At 41.4% G+C, this 24,067-nt stretch overlaps 4 non-coding genes across 4 annotated transcripts; all 4 read left to right on the top strand.

The window, feature by feature from the left end:
* Positions 1 to 2,717: 2,717 nt before the first annotated feature.
* Positions 2,718 to 2,789, top strand: Trnac-gca (transfer RNA cysteine (anticodon GCA)). The gene has a single exon. It is a non-coding gene; the product is annotated as a tRNA-Cys (tRNA).
* A 1,914-nt stretch (positions 2,790 to 4,703) lies between these two features.
* Positions 4,704 to 4,775, top strand: Trnac-gca (transfer RNA cysteine (anticodon GCA)). Its single transcript has one exon. It is a non-coding gene; the product is annotated as a tRNA-Cys (tRNA).
* Positions 4,776 to 6,338: 1,563 nt separating this feature from the next.
* Trnac-gca (transfer RNA cysteine (anticodon GCA)) lies at positions 6,339 to 6,410 on the top strand. Its single transcript has one exon. It is a non-coding gene; the product is annotated as a tRNA-Cys (tRNA).
* A 17,249-nt stretch (positions 6,411 to 23,659) lies between these two features.
* On the top strand, positions 23,660 to 23,731 carry Trnac-gca (transfer RNA cysteine (anticodon GCA)). Its single transcript has one exon. It is a non-coding gene; the product is annotated as a tRNA-Cys (tRNA).
* Positions 23,732 to 24,067: the final 336 nt, after the last annotated feature.

Here is a 24,067-nt window from a genome sequence, read left to right as displayed (position 1 = left end):
AAAGAAAGAGTGTAGACAACACAGTAGGTAAGTGAGCAGAGACGTGTCCCAAAACTGAGTGTGCATCAGACCACAGTGTGAAACAGTGTTCGGACCTCACTGCATTCACGGAGACACAAATTAAACCACAGTGAGATGGCCCTACCTCTCAGCAGGATGGTTACCATGGTAGACACTGAGGATTCCACGTGTTGGTGAGGATGTGTGACCGCAGCCACACTCACCCTGCTGGTGCAGTGGAATCTAGTGTGACCACTTAGACCCCCGACTGGCATTGTCGATACTGAAAACATGAATTCCCTATTATGGAGCAATTCTGTTCCTAGATATAGACCCCAGAGAGTATCCAGCAGCATTGCCCTCAGGAGCCCACACTGGATACACATGGAATGTCTGTTGTCAGTGGGACAGATAGACAAATCATGCTGCAGTCAGCCATGGAACACAGAGCAGGAATGGGAAACAACAAATGATTGCGACAGTGGACAGATGTGGATGGATCTTATTGACATGAGGATGGGTGAAAGGGGCCAGACTCAGAGTATCTCATGTCTGATTCCATGTAGATGCAGCTGCACAGCAGGCCAACTCATCCATGCTGATGTTCTTGGGAGGAGGCAATAATAAGGAGGGAGTCCACAGGAGCCTCTGAGTGCTAGAGACTGAGTCTTCATTCTGGTGGTTACACGTGTGCATGCATGTAAACCTCCATCAACCTCTCCATGATAACTCACATACTTGATTGAATATGCTATACCTCCTTAAAATAAATAAAAAGGAAACATGTCAATTACATTTTCATTTCTTGAACATCTCATTTGATTCATTCAAAATACCTATTTGTTCATTTTGGTAATCTTTACTCCTCAATTCAGCTTCTAATTCTCTCTTATGAAAGATACTCTGATTTATTCAAATAGTTTTATATGTGGTCTCTTGCAGGTTGAGTTCCATTGTTTATTCTTTCTCTTTACTTGAATGGAGCTAGTTCCTTGGGAGCCTATGTGTTCAGCAAACAATATGAAAAACTTAGTACGTGCCAGTCTTTCATATGAATTAAACCATGTAGTCTATAAACAACCCAACAAAGTGTACACTCTTTTTTTTTCACAAATGGATCTTAACTTTTCACTTCTCTTGTTGTATATGTTGCAGAGTAACAATTCATGCATTCATACATATACATAGGGTAATAATTCTCATCCCATCATCTTTTCCTTCCCTACTCCTCCTCCTCTATTCTCACTCTTCTCTGCCCAACCCAAGTTCCTCCATTTTTCCCTTGACCCACCCCTTTACGGATCAGCATTGGACTTATAACAGAAAACATTTGGTCTTGATAGCATGATATACTCAAACTCTATCCATTTACCTGCAAATGCCATAATTTTATTACCCTTTAAGGCTGAGTAATATTCCATTAAATGTATGTATATACCACAGTATCTTTGTCCATTCATCTATTGAGAGGGACCTAGGTTGGTTCCACAGTTTAGCTATTGTGAATTGAGCTGCTAGAACATTGATGTGGCTTTGTCACTGTAATATGCTGATTTTAAGACCTTTAAGTAGAGACTGGGGAGTGGGATAGCTGGGTCAAATGGTGGTTCCATTGCAAGTTTTCTGAGGAATCTCCATACTGTTTTCCAGAGTGGTTGCATCAATTTGCAGTCTCACCAGCATTGAGAGAGTGTAACTTTTCCCCCACATCCTCGCCAACACTTATTGTTGCTTGTATTCTGATTACTGCTATTCTGGAGTGAGATGAAATCTTAGAGTAGTTTTGATTTGCATTTCTCTAATTACTAGAGATATTGAACATTTTTTCATTTATTTGTTGACTGATTGTACATATTCTTCTGTGAAATATCTACTCAAATCCTTATACATTTATTGATTGGGTTATTTGTTTTTGTTTGTTTGTTGTTGTTGGTGTTAAAATTTCTGAATTATTTATATACCCAGGAGATTAGTGCTCTATCTCATGTGCATGTGGTAAAGATTTCCTCCCATTTTGTTGGCTCTCTCTTCATGTTATTGATAGTTTCCTTTGTTATTATCACCATTTTGCAGGATTACAGATGAGGAACAAGGGAGAAGTGTCCAGCTCCTGAAATTAAAACCCAGGCTGTCAGAATTCAGAGTCAATGCTGCGGGCACCTGTGTCACCCTGCTCCTGCCAAGCTGCTGAGAGCATGTCCTGCTCCTTGAGCTCTCTTGGTGTTGGTTCTTCAATATTCAGATTCCTAAATCTACTTCCACGTCTGCATCATTCTCTGTGTGTATTAACTGGAGGAGAAGTTGGAAGGGTTATCATTTGTTGTAGATTTTTATTTTGTAGAAAGTGCCCTTAACTGAGGATTGGGAGGAGGGTCAGTCCAAATGTGAAGAAGTGGGTCAGAGCAGACACCTGTATCACTGGAGTGTGTTGCAGTAGGTCCCACCATGAAGGCGCAGTATTTGGCTGGGAGGGCCATTCTAGCATCTAGTGCTTCTCCAGGCTGCTACCTGCACAGGGCCCCAAAGCTGGGAAGACACAGGCTGAGGACTGTTGTGGAGGGGAGGCTGTCTGTTGTAGGCAGCAGGGTGATGAGTTTCCTCTGACCCAGGCCTGGCAGCTGCCAAGAGCTCCCATCCTGAAGTAGTGACTCACACGTCACAGGTTGTCTCGAGTGGCTGTAGGACTCAAAGATATAATGAACCCCATAAAAGTAGCAGGGGGTATAGCTCAGGGGTAGAGCATTTGACTGCAGATCAAGAGGTCCCTGGTTCAAATCCAGGTGCCCCCTACATAGGCTTGATTTTGGCCTTCCCTTATAAAGGAACTAAACTGTGAATTAATCCATCTGATGGATGAACCATTTGCATGGACTAACTGGGTGGTAATTGGAGGCAGCTGGGGTATACCTGGAAGATGTAGCCACTGGGATATCACTGGGGTTTAAATTTAGTTCCTGGTGGCTCATTTCCTATCTCTGCTTCCTGCCTCCTGATAAACCCAGCCTAATTCCCTCTTAAGTTCAGGAGCCATCTTGTCACAAGTTATAAAATATTCATTTCTGTTATCTGTAAAATATTAGGATTTCTATTTGGCATGGCCATATTTTGATGTTTTAAACTTACTTGGAATGCCTGCCCATGCCTTGAACTCACCTATTCCTGGATTTCCCTGACCAGATAACAACCCTCTCTGAAACCTCAGTGGCCCCTCATAAATTCTGGCTTTCCCTGGCCAGATAACAACCCTCTCTGAAATCCTAATGGTGCCTCATAAATTCTGATGTTGGGATCTAAATTTACTCCCTAACTGCTGAACTATTTAGACCATGAACCTACTACCTGCCTTTGTTTGATGCTTGTCAAAATTCTGTTGTCTGTAAGTTCTCAAGACACGCCTCCCTTTTTGAAACTTTCTGTGCTATAAAGCTGCACTCCTAGAGAGCTGGAGAATACTGTCTTCTATTCCCACGGGTTTTGGGAGAGACATTGCTGTATGGCCGGAATTACAAGCTTGCTTTTATTTGATTTAAAAATAGAGTCAGTGGTCTTTTATTTGCATTGTGGTTTAACACTACCGTAAACTGAGTAGATTTCCTTTGCCACACTCTTTCTCCATGATACTCAGCCTCACTTTTGGCCCAAAATACTGCAATAAGATAACCATGAACTGACCCTCTGAATTCATGAGTCCAAAATCAACATTTACTCCTTAAATGGGGTTCTTGTGAGGTATTATGGTCACCATTATGATTTAGATATGAGGTATCCCCCAAAAGTTAATGTGTGAGAAAATGAAAGAAGGTTTAAGGTGAAATGATTGGGTTATGAGAGCATTAATATTATCAGTGCCTTGATCCCCTGATAGGGTTTAACCGGTTGGTAACTGAAGTAGGTAGTGTGTGGCTAGAGGAGGTGGGTGCCTGGGACTTGCCTTTGGGGTATATATTTTGTCTGTGGTGAGGGAATCTCCCTCTGCTTCCTGGAGTGATGTCCTGACTTGCTTTCCTCTACCACACCATCTGCCATGACGTTCTGCCTCAGCTGAAGACCTGCAGAATGGAGCTGGCTGGGATGGATGAACCTCTGAAAACACGATAGCCACACAAAATTGACCTCCTTAAAATTTGTCTTGTCAGGTGTTTTGGTCACAGTATGAGAAACTGACTAAAAGAGTCACAGTAGTGAGATGCTGACTAACACAGGCACAGATCAAAGCAATAGATCAAACCTATCTCTGACTCAGATCCTGCAGGGAGCTTCTGGAGGCACATGGGACCCTTAGGTCCTTTCCCAGAGGGTGGAGGTCTCAGGGGGAAACCAAGGTTTGCTCTTGCCCATCCCAGACCCCAACCTCAAGTACTAATTAGAATCACCTGAACAGCCTATAAAAGTGCCATTTCCCAGTGCCACCCTCACCTCCAAAGGATCTGCTGAGTAGCCAGCTCTTGTAATCTGGCTCCTCTGGTTCAGTGTAAAGGAGGTTCCTACTGCAGGCAGCCACCATTTTTAGGCACCACCCTCAGCCAGGTTCTAAGGAGGAGGAAGGTGCTGGTTACACCTACAGGTGTATAGACAGGAAGGGGTGTGGCCTAGCAGGAAGTTAGTGTATGATGGCAGAACACTAGCAAGTGCACATCTCCAGGTGGGAACTCCTAGGTGTGGCCATCCAGGTTTAAGGTGCTTATTACACACACAAGGCAACAGGGTGTATAGCTCAGGGGTAGAGCATTTGACTGCAGATCAAGAGGTCCCTGGTTCAAATCCAGGTGCCCCCTACTCATGCTTACTTTTGACATCCTCTCCTACACAGCTGCCTCCATTTCCTCTTTTTCTTCAGTACACACCAGATAAACATTCTCTTTACCACAAGCAGCCAATGCTGAGGCTCTACTATGGTTATTCTTAACCCCATGTATGAATTAGAATCACCTGAACAGTCTATCAGAGTGCCATTTCTCAGGCCCCACTCTAAATCCACTTTAGCACAATATTTTACAGGGAGAGGTTTGTCTCTTGTCTTCTTTTGCTGTTCTGTGGACGGTGTTGTGATCCTAAAGTGGGAGACGCCAACTGGGACCCTGAAGGCAGAGCACTAGAATACCTGGAGTGAAGGACTATGGCACTTGTCCCTATGATATGCCATGCCAAACCTGGACCACCTAATTGTACTTTCATGTGGGACAAAAGAAAACTTCTGGTTTAATTGCTCATTAGTGTCTTGTATTGATTTTTGGCCATTTGTGTGTTCAGATGCACAGTCAAGTCTTATTCTACACAAAACCCCAACCCAACCCTCACTCATGGCTGTTCCCTCTCAAGGTCTTAGAACCTGCAGGTTCTTGCTCACACCTCTCCTCATTTCTACCTCATCTTCCTGCTATTACTGAACCTATTAATTATCCTCATATTGACCTTCTTCTCCTCCATCTCTCTCTGGGCCATGATCCTAGGCAACCCTGTGGCTCTCCTGTTTGTGTACCCATGTGGACCCTAGAGTTGCCCCTCACACCTGACTCCAGCTCCTCTTAGGCCTTTGCCTGTGTCCTCTCTTTTTCCCTCACAGCTCCTTTCTTGTTCCATGAACACAAATGCCGGGTGCTATTTCTACCTTTGTTCTGCAGTCTCCAGTTGTTGTTGGAGTAAAGAATGGAGCCAGACACATGGTTCCATGCAAATCTGTGGCAGAGGGATCTCAATTATTACCCTCTTTTAATGGTAAAGGGTATGAATTATGTCATTATGTTCCTTTCTTTTCATTCTTTTAAAGAATTGGGGAGTATGTCTGTATTTGACTGCAGGTCCCTTGTTCAAATCCAGGAGCACCCTGCAGTATCACCTTCTACCTTCCTTATTTAGCAGTCTCCTTATTAGAAAGGTCTTTGGTCATCTTCCCCTCTCTCCAGAGTCTGTCCTGGCATCAGTGTGCCTCATCAGCATATTGAGGAGGTATGGTCACTCTTTTCCATGGTTTATCACCTCTGTGTCTGTAGCTTGTGCTCACCTGAAGCCTGGAGATATTTCTGTGCCTCTCAACAGGCAAGAGCCCTCTCCAGTCCCTGGGCTTCTGTGCTCAGCCAAATGTTTTTCTCATTAGTTCAACTTGGAATCATGAAAGTTTAGTGGGGCTGGGGAAACAATCCCTTGCCACTGTTCATCCTATCATCCAATAATTCTAATTGGCAGGAAAAAGGTATTGGAATTTACTCTTGTATTTTAAATGACTTTTAGGATACAATGCATATGAAGGTGTAACACTAGCAAGTACACATGTGATGGTGGTAAAATCCAGGGTGTGGCCAGGCAGCTTTAGAGTGCTTATTAGACACACATAAAGAGCAGGGGGTATAGCTCAGGGGTAGAGCATTTGACTGCAGATCAAGAGGTCCCTGGTTCAAATCCAGGTGCCCCCTCCTTTTGAACTCAATGGAAATTCGTGACAAATTGTCTGAAATAGTAAACATCACGTTAAGTGAAATAAGCCAGACTCAGAAAAATCAAGAAATGTTTCCTTTCCTATGTATAAGTGGGAGGAAATTAAGGGAAAGAAGGTGTGTAAGTATCAAATATCATAATGATAAAGGGAATATCAGTGGAGTAGAAGAAGGAGACAGAGGAAGAGAGAATGGATGGGAAATGGGATGAAATAGGGTATGAATTTAAGAAATTCATGTTATATGTATATATAATTGGTACACAGAGAATTTCACCTTTATGTATATGTAGAAAGCATCAATGAAAAATAAGTGAGTGAAAAGAAAATCAATAGAATATAGAAAAGAGAATAATGGAGAGTGGAGGGAGGGCAAAAAGGGGGAATGGAATTTAAACCAAATTCCATATGTTTGATTTTGTCAAAATGAAACCAACTTATGTATAATTATAATGCACTAATAAAACTAATAGAAAAAACTTTTCACAAAGGGGTAGAATTGACATTTGTGGGGAAAAATAAAGAACTCAAATTGCTATTTCTAGCAGCCATAAGAATTTTCAGAGAACTCCAGGCAGTATTTGATTCTGCAAGACTGCTAAATTATGATGTAAATTTAATTCACAGCTTCCCTGGTGTGACAATTAGGGATCTGATCTGGAAAATTAGATCCCAAGAATTGTCATGGGAATTCATAGGATTTGTACAACCTGTAGGTTTTCTAATCAGAAGAGCGCCAACCCTCCCTGACAGCTGGAGGCCCTCCTGCTCTCCCGCTGAGCTGACCCTGTTCTACTTTGCCTCTCCTCTTATCTCAGCCATATTGCCTCTGTCTTTTGATCAATAACTTGAGAAAATCCAGCATGCCAACTTCAGAGTCACACCTTGCAGGTGGAGGCTTCAATGCCAAAGTAATCACCAGACTATGCTTATTCTTAACAGCAAAAATCGGTTGAATGTATGTAGAAATGAATTCATGACAGCCGTGGACTAAGGAGAGAAAAATAGCAATGTTAAACTCTACAGAGTTTCTTATTGGTTTGATTCTGGCTTCAGAGTCCTACCTGGATAAGCAGAAATTAGTTTTATTGTTGTCTCAACGTGTTGGTTCAAACTGGAAATCAAAATATTTTAAAAACCAATGGAACCAAGATGCCAGAATATCTAAATCTAGATGGGAAAAGTGGAGTATCCTATGTGTGACATGTCCATACCTCTGCCTCCTACACAATAGTTATATGACAACCCTTTCAATACAACCTCAAGAAATACAGCATTTGCTTGAGGGCTATCTTTGAGAACCATTTTATTTGCATATCTTTATGGACTCATGACAGATGCCATAGCTACAATTTGTCTCCTAATTAGATTTGAGGATGAAAGTTTTTTAAAAAGTGGAAGAAGCTAAAAATTGCCCTCAATCATCCCGTTCCAGGCATCTTAATAGCCCACAGAAATACTGTTGATGCAAATAGTCTGTTCATGTGGAGTGTGAGCACCCACACAGAAGAGGCTCATTTTCTCATTCTTACAAACAACACTGCAATGGCTAACCATGTACATACAGCTTTGCACACTCTACAAGATGAACTAAATGCACACTTTAAAGTACTCTGCTTGCAAGTAACCTCCCAGAAAAGACATAGCAGTTATGACACATCCCACCATCCGTGTAAAAAGTGTCCATCACCTTTTGAAATAATCACATATATTCCATGCATGAATGGTTATGTCACAATGAGGGAGGTTTCAAGCTGGTGGAAGAGATGAGGTTGCTTTCCTGGCTGCACCATGGTATGAATGCAAGAAAGTAGATAGGAACCTTCTCAGCAAGATGGTTTGAATAAAAAGGGACTGTACTGGGAATTTATACTGGATATTCAAAGCAGATCAGGGACTCGGGAGGTTGGATATTACAACATAAAGAAGGAGCCTCAGCCCCACTGCCCCCCCACCACTGCCAACAGAGCCACTCAGACCAGTCCCCCCACAATCAAATTGGAGCAATAAGGAAATTAAAGGAACACACATTTTTAGGATGTTTGTGGCATGTCTGGGTATGGAGAGATCCAAGATCAAACACACAGCCAGACTTACCAAAAGGTGTGCTTCACAATGTCAAGCTGCATCTCTTCCTACTGCTCCAGGATGACAAAGGAACCATTTTGCAGCTATGATGTGGTGCTGGCATCTGGGGGAGTCACCTCATAGTAAACCACAGTATTATGAAGATGCCTAACATACAGAATAAGGAGATAATTTTAAAGATTGCCAAAAACCTGACAGGATCACATTTAGAGGGAAAATAAACTGGATCTCAGTGGATTTCTCAACCCAGACCCTCAAAGCTAGGAGGTCTTGGAATAATATATACCAAGCTCTGAATGAAAATAGACTCCAACCAAGAATACTGTACCCAGCAAAATTAAGCTTCAGAACTGGCAATGAAATTAAAATCTTCTATGACAAAGAAAAGTTAAAAAAATTCAAAATTAGGAAGCCTGCACTACAAAACATACTCAATAAAATATTTCATAAAGAAGAATTGAGAAAAAAAGTGAAAACCAGCAAAGACAGAAACTACCCTAGAAGAACAGTCAATCACAGGTGAAACCAATTCACATCAAAAAACAGAAATCATGTCTCAATAATAGCACTAAATGAAAATGGCCTAAACTCATCATCAAATCTATGTCTAAAGACATAGATTTGCAGACTGGATTACAAAACAAGAACCAACAATATGCTGTCTACCAGAGACTCACCTCAAAGGCAAAGACATCCACAGACTGAAGATAAAAGGATGGGAAAAGAAGACATATTATTTCTTGTCAACTATCCACCTATCAGACAAAGTGGTCTTCAAGCCAAAGTGAATCAGAAGGGACAAAGAATATCATACTGCTTAAGGTACCTGAAATTATACTACAGAGCTGTAGTAACAAAAATGGCATGGTATTGGAACCAAAACAGACATGAAGACCAATGGTACAGTATAGAAGACACAGGGGAAAATCCCCATAAATACAGTTGTCTCCTACTAGACAAAGGAGCCATAAACCTACATTTGAGAAAAGATAGCCTCTTCAATAAATGGTGCTGGAACAACTGGAAATTCATATGTAGCAGAATAAAATGAACCCCCCACCCTCACCCTGCACAAAACTTAACTCAAAGTGGATCAAGGACCTAGGCATTAGAACAGAGAACCTGTACCTACTAGAAGAATAAGTAGGCCCAACTCTCCATTATGTCAGCTTAGGAACCAACTTCCTAAACAAGAGTCCTAAGGAATCAAAGAATCAAGAATCAAAAACGGGATGGTATCAAACTAAAAAGCTTCTTCACAGGAAAGGAAACAATCAAAACATGAAGAGAGAGCCTACAGAATGGGGAAAATATTTGCCACCTACACCTCAGGTAGAGTATTAACTTCCAGGATAAACAAAAAACTCAAGAAACTTAACACCAAAAAATCCATTAAACCAATCAATAAATGGGCAAAGGAACTGAACAGGCACTTCACAGAAAAAGAAATACAAATGGCAAAAAATATATGAAAAAATGTTCAACATCTCTAGAGATTATACAAACACAAATTAAAACTACACTGAGATTTCATCTCACTCCAGTCAGAAGGGCAATTATCAAGAATACAAGTGACATTAAACATTGGTGAGGATGTGGGGAAATAGGTACACTCATACATTGCTGGTGGGACTGCAAATTAATGCAACCCCTCTGTAAAGCAGTATGGAGACTCTTCAGAAAACGTGGAATGAGATCACCAATTGACCCAGCTATCCCAATATTCAGTCTCTACCCAAAGGACTTAAAATCAGCATACTACAGTGACGCAGCCACATCAATGTCTATAGTAGCTCAATTAACAATCACTAAGCTATGCAACCATCCTAGGTGCTCCCTCCAACAGATGAAAGGATAAAGAAAACATGGTATATATACACAATGGAATATTACTCAGCCTTAAGGAAGAATGACTTTATGACTTTTGCTGGTAAATGGATGGATCTGGAGATATCATGTTAAGTGAAATAAGCCAATCCAAAGAAGCCAAAGGTCAAATGTTCTCTCTGATATGCAGATGCTAACGCACAACAAGACAGGGAGGAGAATAGAAGTTTAGTTGGTTAGATAAAGGGGAATGGAGGAAAGGGAGAGGAAATAGAAATAGGAAAGACAGTAGAATGAATCTCACATAACTTTCCTATGTTCTGATAAGAATCTACCAGAGGTTTTCATGTAAGAATCCTCATCATGTACAACCACAAGAAGGGGATCCTAGTTAGAATAATTTATACTTGACGTATGCCTAATATCAAAATACACTCATGAGGGTTTTTTTTTTTTTGAGAGATGTATAGACAAAGCATTAGCAACCTTTACTAAAAGACATTGAGACTGTGTTAAGAAAAAGATCTCTTGGCCTCTAATATTCCACATATGGGAAGCAAGCTGAGAAGACTGCTCATATAATTGCCACTGACTTTGTCATAAACTACAAAGGAGAATGATGGAAAGTGCTGGTTCTCTGAAGGTGGAGCCAGGCAATTTCTTATGCAGAAGGTCTGAATTGGAGTCAGTCCCAGGTAACAGAATCAGGGCCCAGTCAGGGAACCTTCCCTAATCCTGGGTGGCTATTGGTGGCACCACTGAGTTTTAAAGTGGTTATTTATGTATTATCATAGTAATATGCTGGAAAACATTTAAATAGGTATCTAGAAGGGTGTTCCAGCTGTAACATCAGATTATAAAATAAGATATACCCCCTTTTTCCAGTAATTTGAATGTCTTTGTTGTTGCTGTACTTCCAGTTTTTCCAATTTTCACGCTGGAATTTTTATGAAGAAAGATTGATACAGAGATCTGTGAGAGCTGATACAGAGGGTCACCTGGATTCAATGTACATCATTAAGACTTTGATTTGTCTAGGGCTGGGACTATAGCTCAGTTGGTGGAGTGCTTGCCTTGCATGCACAAGGCTGGGGTTCAATCCCTAGGACCACAAAAGAAAGAAAAAAGAATCTAGATTTGTCTCATTGGATAAATTTGTTTATGTACTTGTTGTAGAAGTGGCTGATATGTTGTAGAAGTGGCCAGGACCCAGCCTCCTTCCCTCTCATATTTCTCAACTTATGAATGAAAAGAGAGGGAAGAATTCCATTTACTGAGGGAATTGAGAATGTGCATACAATCAGACTGGGTAGGAAAGAGCCTAAAGACAAGTAAGAGTCCTCTGGGGACTGGCAACGCTGACCTCCTGGCCTGAAGAGGGGTCTCTTGTCAGGCTGTGGTGCATGTGCAGTTTCCATCAGGGAGGAAGGAATTGCACTCACAGTGCACTATGGAGTCCTTGGCCGTGGGAACAGGTGACACATGCTAAGGGGAACCCAGTCAGTCAAGGGGTCACAGCTCAGGGATAGAGCATTTGACTGCACAAGTGGTCCCTGTGCAATTCCAGGTGTCACCTACTGACATATTTATACATTTTTTATTGGCACACCTACACTGGTCTTTTCTCTGGTCAGTGTTCTCCCTGCCATTCACCCTCAGCATCACCCTTCCTAAGGCTCTGTCTGTTGTCTCTGGTGCCATCATTACCTGGCAGAAGGAGGACTCCTGTGGTCAGTGATCTGTGTGTTTTTCTGAAGATCTTCCTTAGTGGCTCTGTAAACTTGACATTGAAAGGAAAGTGATCATGACTCTCAGAGTGACCAAGAGATCTTTCTTGCAGCAGCTTGTTTCTTGCAGAAACAAGATCTTTCTTGTCTGATTAACAGGGAGAGAAGTGAGAAAGAGAGAAAGCGGGAGAGACCAGGGAAAGAGAGAAGAAAGAGAGAAAAAGAGAACTAAACGAGAGAGAGAGAGAGAGAGAGAGAGAGAGAGAGAGAGAGAAGAAAGAGAGAGGGTAGGGGGAGAGTTTTTATAGCCAAAATCTAATAAGGTCTTTGGGTCTGAAGCCTGCCATGTTGACGTACAATGATTGAATCATACAGTAGTTGATAAGGATGTCATCTTTTGCCTTCAGTCAGACTGGGCCTGGGCTAGATGTGGGTTTCTGTTGCACCAACAGGTGGGGGTTGAGTGTTCAGCCTTGAGTGGGGTTGAGTGTTCACATTTGAGGCAAACAAGTGGTAAGGAACCAGACGGGGATCCCACATGGTGGCGGGCGGAGAGGCAGCGCTTTCAGTACCCCCTCAGTGATGGGGTCTGAGAGACGCATAGATACACTTAGATTCTACCTGAGGAGAATCTCCTAGCAAAATTCCACTGAAGAGAGACCGGCCAGGAGTTGCTAGGATTTTTGGAAGTGACAGTTTGCCCCAGACGAGTGAATCCCCGCCACGAGACACAGAGGTCCACACCCGCCAGCTGCTGTCCACACGCCGCAGCGTGGCCACCCGCCCGCAGCCACCGTGACTGGGTGGCTAGCCTCCGAGATGCAGCTTGGCAGGAAGAGGTCTTTAGCCAAGCCTTCATGAAATAGCGAGCCGGGAGCTGAGGCCAACTGGGGACGGACCAGTCCCACCCCTCCCTTTCGACACTCTGGCAAGGAGATTGGGGCCCGCCATAGCAGAGAGGTGATGTCACCGGCGATCGGCCGATGGAATTCCATCCCAGCGGAATCCACTTTAGCAGTGTGTGACTCCCACCCCATCCAGATACAAGCAGCCAGGAAACCTCAGGGATCTCTCCGGGGGCGTGTCTTTAGGGAAGCAGAGGGGATTCCGACCCCCAACCCCCCATATCACCAGCGGCGACTCCCAAGGTCTTAGCCGCCAGTTTACCACAGCACTGGGGCTTAAATGGGATGTGCGGTGGGGCCGCAAGTGTAACTAGATCTTTGGGGAACCGCTTCCGGTGAACAGGACCTGGCTGGCCAGCTGACAGGAGGAAGTCACGGAGGGGCTGGAGAAGTGAAACAGCTCTAGACTGACAAGATTGAGAGACTCCCAGGAGCCGCCTTACAGGGACTGCTATCGGCACGTAGAGGGCAGAAGCTCAGCTCGGAGGGCACAGCTCTGCCTACTGGAAGAGAAGAAAATGGATCTCTAAGACTTCAATTTTTTTTCTTCTCTCTCTGTTCTTTTCTCCCCTTTTCCTTCTTTCTTTCTTTCCCATTTCAAGTTTATTGTTCTTTTCATTCTCCTCTAATCTATCTCTCTCTCTCTCTCCTTCTTTCTTTTTAAGAGCACCTTCCTTCCCCTACCCCCCAACTTTCATCCCAAGCATTACGTCTTCCATTACGTGTAATTGTCTAAATGCAAATAGGTGAATGTTTCGAGGCTGTCTATAGGGCTCCTAAATACCTAGCTACTACCAACACCCTGATCAAATAGCCTGTTAGTATCCCCCTTCAGTAGAGCAATCTTCTAAAGTAGCCAAGACATACTAACCCTCATACCATCATGGCACCTAACCTAAACATAAAGTCCTAAGAACAGACAACAAATCACTATATGCATACAGAACCCGGAAGCCTTTTATGAATTGAATGAATCAGCTTTAAAGTACAATAAAGCCCAACATTTCTAGGCATAATCTCCCATCACAAAGGAGAGACAAGAGAGATATACAAAACCAAAACAAATTTATAGGAGAAACCAGTTACACAGCAGTCAAACAGAGCTGGAAAGTAACATGAACAACATGAAAAAACAAGGGAAAAAAGGATTACAAACAATGCAGGACAACTTAAATCTACAGGAGGACCTAGAAGCATCAGAAACATGGACAGGGAAAGAACTCAAGGCATACCTAACTCATATGGAACGGAATATTAGAGAAGACATGAGACAGCAAGTCCAAGCAATGAAAGTATATTTTGAAAACGAATTAAACAAACAAATTCAAACTTCAAAGAACGAGCTTTGCCAGGAGATAGAGATTTAAAAAAAAGATCAAACAGTAATCCTAGAAATGCAGGAAACCATAAACCAAATTAAAAACTCTAACAAGAATATTACAAATAGACTAGATTAAGTAGAAGTCAGAACATCAGATAATGAAGACAAAGTTTATCAACTATACAAGAATATAATCAACACAGAAAGGAAGCTTAAATTAAATCTCATGAACAATCTATCCAAGAGATATGGGATGTCATAAAAAAAACAAACTTGAGAGTCATTGGGATAGAAGAAGATATAGAGGTTCAAACCAAAGGAATGGACAACCTATTAAATGAAATAATTCTAGAAACCTTCCCAGAGATGAAAGATGAAATGGATTGCCAAATCCTGAAAGCCTACAGGACCCCAAACATTCAAAACCGTAATAGACCAACTCCAAGACATATAATTATGAAGATAGCCAACATACAGAACAAGGAGAGAATATTAAAAGCTACGAGAGAAAGGAGGTAGATTACATTCAGGGGTAAACCAATTAGGTTAACGACTGATTTTTCATCACAGACTTTGAAAGCGAGAAGATCCTGGAACAACGTATTTCAAATGCTGAAAAATAATGGATTCCAACCAAGAATACTGTATCCAGCAAAATTAAGCTTCAGATTTGACAATGAAATTAAAATCTTTCACGATAAACAAAAGCTAAAAGAATTCGCAGCCAGAAAACCAGCACTGCAAATCATTTTGAGCAAAATACTACAAGAAGAGGAATTGAAAAATAGCGCCCAAAATGAACAGTGGGAGGTATCTCAGTAAAGGGGGACAAAAATAACCAAAGAGGAAAAACTAGCCAAACTAAAATAAATAAATAAATAAACATGACTGGAAGTACAAACCATATTTGAATTGTAACCTTAAATGTTAATGGCTTAAATTCACCAATCAAGAGACATAGGCTAGTAACCTGGATTAATAAAACAAATCCAACAATATGCTGCCTTCAGAAGACTCAAATGATAGGAAAAAGACATACACAGGCTGAAGGTGAAAGGTTGGGAAAAATCATACCACTCACATGGCCCTCAGAAGCAAGCAGGGGTGGCCATACTCATATCGAATAAAATCAACTTCAAACCTAAGTTAATCAAAAGGGATAAAGAAGGACACTACATACTTTTAAAGGGAACCATCCACCAACAAGACATAACAATTACCAATTTGTATGCACCAAACAATGGTGCTGCAACATTCATAAAACAAACTTTCCTCAAGTTCAAGAGTCAAATAGACCACAACCCAATAATTATGCGTGACTTCAACACACCGCTCTCGCCATTAGACAGATCCTCTAGATAAAAGCTGAATAAAGAAACTATAGAACTCAATAACTCAATCAATAACCTAGACTTAACCGACATATATAGAATATATTAACCATTATCAAGTGGATACACGTTCTTCTCAGCAGCACATGGATCCTTCTCAAACATAGACCATATATTATGCCACAGGGCAACTCTCAGTAAATATAAAGGTGTGGAGATATTACCATGCACCATATCTGATCATAATGGAATGAAACTGGAAATAAATGATAAAAGAAGGAAGGAAAAATCGTGCATCACCTGGAAAATGAACAATATGTTACTGAATGATCAATGGGTTACAGAAGACATAAAGGAGGAAGTAAAAAAAATTCTTAGAGATAAACGACAATACAGACACAACATACCGGAATCTATGCGACACAATGAAAGCAATTTGAAGAGGGAAATTCATTTCCTGGAGTTCATTCCTCAAAAAAAGAAAAAAAACAACAAATAAATGAACTCACACTACATCTTAAAACCCTAGAAAAGGAAGAGCAAAACAACAGCAAATGTAGTAGAAGACAAGAAATAATTAAAATCAGAGCGGAAATCAATGAAATTGAAACAAAAAAAAACATTGAAAAAATTGATAAAACTAAAAGTTGGTTCTTTGAAAAAATAAATAAGATCGACAGACCCTTAGCCATGCTAATGAAGAGAAGAAGAGAGAGAACTCAAATTACTAACATACGGGATGAAAAAGGCAATATCACAACAGACACTACAGAAATACAGAAGATAATTAGAAAGTATTTTGAAACCCTATATTCCAATAAAATAGAAGATAGTGAAGATATCGACAAATTTCTTAAGTATTATGATCTGCCCAGATTGAGTCAGGAAGACACACACAATTTAAACAGACCAATAACAAAGGAAGAAATAGAAAAAGCCATCAAAAGACTATCAACCAAGAAAAGCCGTGGACCGGATGGGTATACAGCGGAGTTTTACAAAACCTTCAAAGAAGAATTAATACCAATACTTTTCAAGCTATTTCAAGAAATAGAAAAAGAAGGAGCTCTTCCAAATTCATTCTATGAGCCCAACATCACCCTGATCCCGAAACCAGACAAAGACACTTCAAAGAAAGGAAACTACAGACCAATATCTCTAATGAACTTAGATGCAAAAATTCTCAATAAAATCCTGGCGAATCGAATACAAAAGCATATCAAAAAAATTGTGCACCATGATCAAGTAGGATTCATCCCTGGGATGCAAGGCTGGTTCAATATACGGAAATCAATAAATGTTATTCACCACATCAATAGACTTAAAGATAAGAACCATATGATCATCTCGATAGACACAGAAAAAGCATTCAACAAAGTACAGCATCCCTTTATGTTCAAAACACTAGAAAAACTAGGGATAACAGGAACTTACCTCAACATTGTAAAAGCTATATATGCTAAGCCTCAGGCTAGCATCATTCTAAATGGAGAAAAACTGAAGGCATTCCCTCTAAAATCTGGAACAAGACAGGGATGCCCTCTCTCACCACTTCTATTCAATTTAGTTCTTGAAATACTAGCCAGAGCAATTAGACAGACAAAACAAATTAAAGGCATAAAAATAGGAAAAGAAGAACTTAAATTATCACTATTTGTGGATGATATGATAATATATCTAACAGACCCAAAAGGGTCTACAAAGAAACTGCTAGAGTTGATAAATGAATTCAGCAAAGTGGCAGGATATAAAATCAACACGCATAAATCAAAGGCATTCCTGTATATCAGCAACAAAACTTCTAAAATGGAAATGAGGAAAACCACTCCATTCACAATATCTTCAAAGAAAATAAAATACTTGGGAATCAACCTAACAAAAGAGGTGAAAGATTTATACAATGAAAACTACAGAACCCTAAAGAGCGAGATGGAAGAAGATCTTAGAAGATGGAAAAATGTACCATGTTCATGGATAGGCAGAACTAACATCATCAAAATGGCGACATTACCCAAAGTTCTCTACAGGTTTAATGCAATGCCAATCAAAATTCCAATGGCATATCTTGGAAAAATAGATAAAGCAATCATGAAATTCATATGGAAAAACAAAAGACCCAGAATAGCAAAAGCAATTCTAAGCAGGAAGTGTGAATCTGGAGGTATAGCGATACCAGATTTCAAACTGTACTATAGAGCAATAGTAACAAAAACAGCATGGTACTGGTACCAAAACAGGCAGGTGAACCAATGGTACAGAATAGAGGACACAGAGACCAATCCACAAAATTACAACTTTCTTATATTTGATAAAGGGGCTAAAAGCATGCAATGGAGGAAGGATAGCATCTTCAACAAATGGTGCTGGGAAAACTGGAAATCCATATGCAACAAAATGAAGCTGAACCCCTTTCTCTCGCCATGCACAAAAGTTAACTCAAAATGGATCAAGGAGCTTGATATCAAATCAGAGACTGCACCTGACAGAAGAAAAAGTTGGCTCCGATCTACATACTGTGGGGTCGGGTTCCAAATTCCTTAATAGGACGCCCATAGCCCAAGAGTTAATAACAAGAATAAACAAATGGGAGTTACTTAAACTAAAAAGTTTTTCTCAGCAAGAGAAACAATAAGAGAAGTAAATAGGGAGCCTACATCCTGGGAACAAATCTTACTCTTCACACTTCAGATAGAGCCCTAATTTCCAGAATATACAAAGAACTCAAAAAATTAAACAATAAGATAACAAATAACCCAATCAACAAATGGGCCAAGGACATGAACAGACACTTCTCAGAGGAGGACATACAATCAATCAATAAGTACATGAAAAAATGCTCACCATCTCTAGCAGTCCGAGAAATGCAAATCAAAACCACCCTAAGATACCATCTCACTCCAGTAAGATTGGCAGCCATTATGAAGACAAACAACAATAAGTGTTGGGGGAAAAGGGTACAGTTGTACATTGCTGGTGGGACTGCAAATTGGTGAGGCCAATTTGGAAAGCAGTATGGAGATTCCTGGGAAAGCTGGGAATGGATCCACCATTCGACCCAGCTATCGCCCTTCTCGGACTATTCCCTGAGGATCTTAAAAGAGCATACTATAGGGATACTGCCACATCAACGATCATAGCGGCACAATTCACAATAGCTAGCCTGTGGAACCAACCTAGATGCCCTTAAATAGATGTATTGATAAAAAAAATGTGGTATTTATACACAATGGAGTATTACGTAGCACTAAAAAATGACAAAATCATGGAATTTGCAGGCAAATGGATGGCATAGAGCAGATTATGCTAAGCGAAGCTAGCCAATCCTTAAAAAACAAATGCCAAATGTCTTCTTTGATATAAAGAGAGCAACTAAGAACTGAGCAGGGAGGAAGAGCATGAGGAAAAGATTAACATTAAACAGAGACGAGTGGTGGGAGGGAAAGGGAGAGAGAAGGGAAATTGCATGGAAATGGAAGGAAACGCTCAATGTTATATGAAATCACATATAAGAGGTTGTCGAGGGAAAGGGGCGGGGAAACAAGAGAAAGAACTGAACAACAACAGATGAGGTAGAGAGGGAAGATGGGAGGGGAGGGGAGGGGGGATAGTAGGGGATAGGAAAGGCAGCAGAATACAACAGTCACTAATATGGCATTATGTAAAAATGTGAATGTGTAACTGATGTGATTCTGCAATTTGTATTTGGGGTAATAATGGGAGTTCATAACTCACTTGAATCAAATGTATGAAAGATGATATGTCATGATCTTTGTAATGTTTTGAACAACCAATAAAAAAAAGGAACCAGATGGGTGAGGGTTGAGCATTCAGCCCACACTGCAGATAACATTTGTTCAGCCAGCTCCGCAACTAACATTCCTCCTTTTTGTTTTCTAAGTGGCGTGGTGATGGTGCAATTCCATCTGACTGCTTCCTACTGAGAAGGGGTCGGTGTGGGGCCTGCCTGGGAGAGCGGGGGAATGTTTGGGGGACAGGCTTGGGAATACCAGGGTAGCTAGAGATAACATCCAGTGGCTACAGACAGTTATCTTGGAAGGGGCAATGTCCATAAAGGTTCCTTGAAGCCATAACTTGTCAATGACATCAAACCATTCCTGAGTGGAGGAGATCCTTGGTATTAGCCATTAGTCCTGTCACAGGGAATCAAAGAAATATCAGAAGTGGCTTGCTTGATTCCAGTAATGTTAAAGGTGACTGCATGATGGCAGCCAGTGGAAGGGCAATCAACTTGACCCATCACCTGAGAGTGGGTGGTGCCATCCTTGTGTCATGTTGTTATGGATGTAGAATTGCCATCTGTGAGTTGGGATGGAAGCTTGAGAAGAACTAATGATAGGTTTAAAAAAAAAAGCAGAGGATTGGCGAGAAATTTTGTGTTTGGTGGGCTCCAACATGGTCAAAGTCCAGGATTGGACATTTGGAACAGGTGCCTGATTTAAGGAGGAAGACATGTTGCCAGGTACTGCTTTATAAAACACAAATTGTCATATCTATAAGAACAATGTCATCCTTTGGAGATGTACAGACAAAGTGTAATCCTCACGCTCTGACACATATGCATTCTATCAAAGTATATAATCATCACCAAAGAATTAGAAAGGAAACTATACTATAAACCCACATGGAAATACATTGAAAAATTCACATCAGCCTGATATCCAACAATACAAGGGCAAAAAAAAAGTTGGCCATAAAAAGCCCCACACTTAACAGAGGAAGAGAAATCCATCTCAACATATGCATGAAACCTAACACAGAAACATGAAATATGAAATTAAAAAAGTAAAAAGTTTACACATGACAGCAGAATGCATTTCATTCATAGTACACATATAGAATACAATTTTGATGTTCTCTGGTTTTACACAAAGTAGAGTCACAAATAAATTTTTTTAAAAGATAAGAAGGTAATATGTTGCCTCCAAGTGTTCATAATTCACCAACAACTGACTCCAAGGATACTGAAGTGGTTGAAATATGAGATACAAAATTCAAAAGAATGTTAAAAATGATAAATGAATTCCAAGAGAACACAAAAAGTCCACTGAATGAATTAGAAATTCAGTACACTTTGGTTTTGAAAAACCAAACAGATCTTGGAAATGAAAGACAACAAATCTAATAAAGTTTTTATTTGGAAGTTTCTGTAGAGACTTCTGAGTATAATCTCAGGACTGGAAGAAAAAGTGGACAGCCTTGAACATTCAGACCATATTAAACAAAGGAAGTAAATAGCTATAACCAACACATGAGACCAATATGGACGTTCAGGTACAGAAGGCATTGAGAACCTCAAATAAACAAGATCAGAAATTAATCTCTGCATGACAAATGATAATAAATAGGACTAACATGCAGAACAATGACAGAATGTTTAAATCCTCAAGAGAAAAATGTCAGGTTACACTTAGAAATAAGCCCATCAGAATTATTTCTGATTTCTTGGTACCAACTATAAATCCCAGGATGGCTTGGAATGATGTGTTAAAATACTGAAAGAAAATAACTGTCCACCAAGATTGCTAGAGCCAACAAAGCTATCCTTTAGAATCAAGAAGAAATTAAAACGTTCCAAGATAAGCAGAAACTATAAGAATTCATAACCACTAAGTTGGCACTATGGAAAATATTTGATAAAATACTACAGAGAGAAGAAATCAAAAACAAATGTCAGAGCTTGCAAATGGTCAAGTCTCATTTGTTAATCAAAATGCACCAAACTCTGCATCACAAATTATGTATCTTCTCTCATATGTGATAGATACAGAGGGAAAAGGAAAAGAAAGTTGGGGGGATGTCAAGAAAATTGAAGGGAGATCAGTAGAGTACAGGAAAGCTACCAGGGGAGGAAGAGGATGGAACGGGGAAATACTGGAGAATGATATTGGTCAAATTATATTGTTATATTTTGTGCATGTATGAATATTTAACATCCAATGCTACCATTATGTACAATTAAATTGCACAAATCAAATTTATGGTAGGAAAGACAGACTGTGGCTTTGGGAAACAGTATGGATCTTGAGCATATTTAGAAAACTCAGATAGATTGGATGAGGCCGTGGGCCTTGGGTAGAGGTGAGTATGGTTTGCATGTGACTCTGATTCAGAAGGCAGACTGTGGCACATGAGTCTCTTGGCCCAGTTATTCCCATATCTGGCCCTTTTCTAAGAATTTTTTCAGATCTTGCATTAGAGATGGACCCTGAACTTTGGGTACTTGGGTAGTCACATGCTATGCCTAGTAGTGCCTCTTCAGCTGCTGAGCTGGTGGTGTGGGGCCAATCTGGTATCCTGACCTCTCTGGAAAGATGTCTCACTTTCCACCTAGGATTGCAACATGAAGGAGAAGAGAGCAGAGAGTGGAGATGCAAGATGAACCCCTAAGGGCAGCAATATGCAGGGGGGTGTGAGGAAGTGGGGAGTCCTAATGGAGGGGAATAGTGAAGAAAAACTCAGGAGATAAGGAAACAGCAAGGTTCTAGGTCTGAACAGAGATTCTGCAAACTGTCTCCCCCCACAGGTGCTGAGGAGCAGGAGGAGGCTGCAGGGTGCTGGGCAGGAAGACTTCTAGAAGTGCTGGGACAGGTCTCTGGCGAAGGACAGGGTAGCTCAGGGTGAGAATGAGGTCTGTCTGAGTGAGGTCATTCACCTCGCTCTAGTTCACTAGAACAAAGAGATATGAGATCCTGTGACCAGTGTTAACCAGGGAGGTCTAGACAGGGACAAGGGGATAACTCAGGGCAAAGCAAATGCCTGATAGTAGGCAGCGCTGGTTCAAGATGCTGTCACCTGCTGACCCCTCTGTTCATAGGGACCACAGGTTTGCAGCTACTCTCCTGTTCATGCTCCAGGGACTGTGGATCTCTGACTCCCACTTCTTCACCTCTCAGAGGAATGGATCCTCTCTTTAGGCCCCCTGTGTGAGCCTTGAAGGATTGTGAAAATAGAGTGAGAGAGGGGAGGAAGAGGAGAGCAGAGGGGCAGTTCATCCCCTGCCCAGAGGGTTTGGTGAACAGAAGCCTTCATCATCAATATGGGTTCCACTGTGACTCAGTCTCTGATCAGATTATTTTCTTGGGGGAGGGATGATTAATTAATGTCCGTTTTTCACTTTTACAGTATCCTAGAGCACTAACAGGGTTTGGTTTTCAGGTGTCCCCCTAAATCTCCAGTTTTAAATCAGAAAATGTCCAGACATGAAATTATTTGATTCTGATTGGTGTAACCCAATCAGTGGATTAATCCATTTGATGGATTAATTATTTGAATGAACAGACTAGTAACTCTAGGCATTGTGGAGTAGTAAAGGATGTGGTGATTTGGGACGTGCCCTGGGGTTTGTACTTTGTCCCTGGTGCCTCACTTGCTGTCTCTGCTTTCTGGCTGCCACAAACCAACATCTTTCCTGCACCACCAACTTCTCCCATAATGTTCTGACTCCACTAAGGCCCAGAACACTTCAGTCTTATGATCACAGATTGCACCTCTGAAACTGGGAGCCTTATCTTCCCATAAGTTGTTCTTGTCAGGTATTTTGGTCACAGTGATGAAGAGTGAACTAACATAGGTACAGATTAAATGAGTACCTCCAAACTGTCAGAGAGTCAGAATCCCACATGGATCTGCTAGAGGCACGCGTGATCCCTCCATCCCCTTCTCAGAGGGTTGGGTTAGGGGTTGTCAGGAAGGAATCAAGAATGTTTGCTCCTGTCCATCCCAGGCCCCACCCTCACCTCCAGAGCATCTGCTGAGCAGCCCGCTCTATGGTCTGGCTCTTCTAGTTCAGTGAGAAGGAGGTTCCTGCTGTAGACATCCATCATTTTATGCCCTATGTTCAGCCAGGTTTTAGGGAGGAGGAACATGCTGGTTACACCTGCCTAGTCAGGGAGTGGCCTAGCAGGAAGGAAGCTCATGAAGGCAGACCCTAGCAAGTGCACCTCTCCAGGTGGAGAATCCAGGGTGTGGCCATCCAGGTTTCAGGTGCTTATTTCACATCCCTAGCAGCAGGGGGTATAGCTCAGGGGTAGAGCATTTGACTGCAGATCAAGAGGTCCCTGGTTCAAATCCAGGTGCCCCCTTGTTTATGTACTATTTTGGTAGCTACCATAACCAGTACTTCTTAGGTGGGCTCTGAGTGACATTGGGAGATCTCCATTGGGGTTGATAGAAACCACTTTCGATCCTGCTTTTCAAAGCTGCATATCATGGGGCTGCAATGACATCCCTTTTATGTATAGGGCCTCCGTTCTCAACCCTACTACCCTACTGTCATCATCCAAGACCCCCAAGGCCACCTTGACTTGAAGTCCCCCCCTCCTCATTAGTACAGTGCACACACAGTAGGTCTCAGAAGCCTCCTGGAGAGCCCTCCCACCTCCCTGTGCCTCTGCTTCTCTTCCACCTGCACATTCCAC

Source organism: Marmota monax, unplaced genomic scaffold, assembly GCF_021218885.2.
Source record: "Marmota monax isolate L192 unplaced genomic scaffold, Marmota_monax_Labrador192_F-V1.1 WCK01_AAM20220418_F8-fsc00193, whole genome shotgun sequence".
NCBI classification, from domain to species: domain Eukaryota; kingdom Metazoa; phylum Chordata; class Mammalia; order Rodentia; family Sciuridae; genus Marmota; species Marmota monax.
This window is presented reverse-complemented; position numbering and strand designations above follow the sequence as displayed.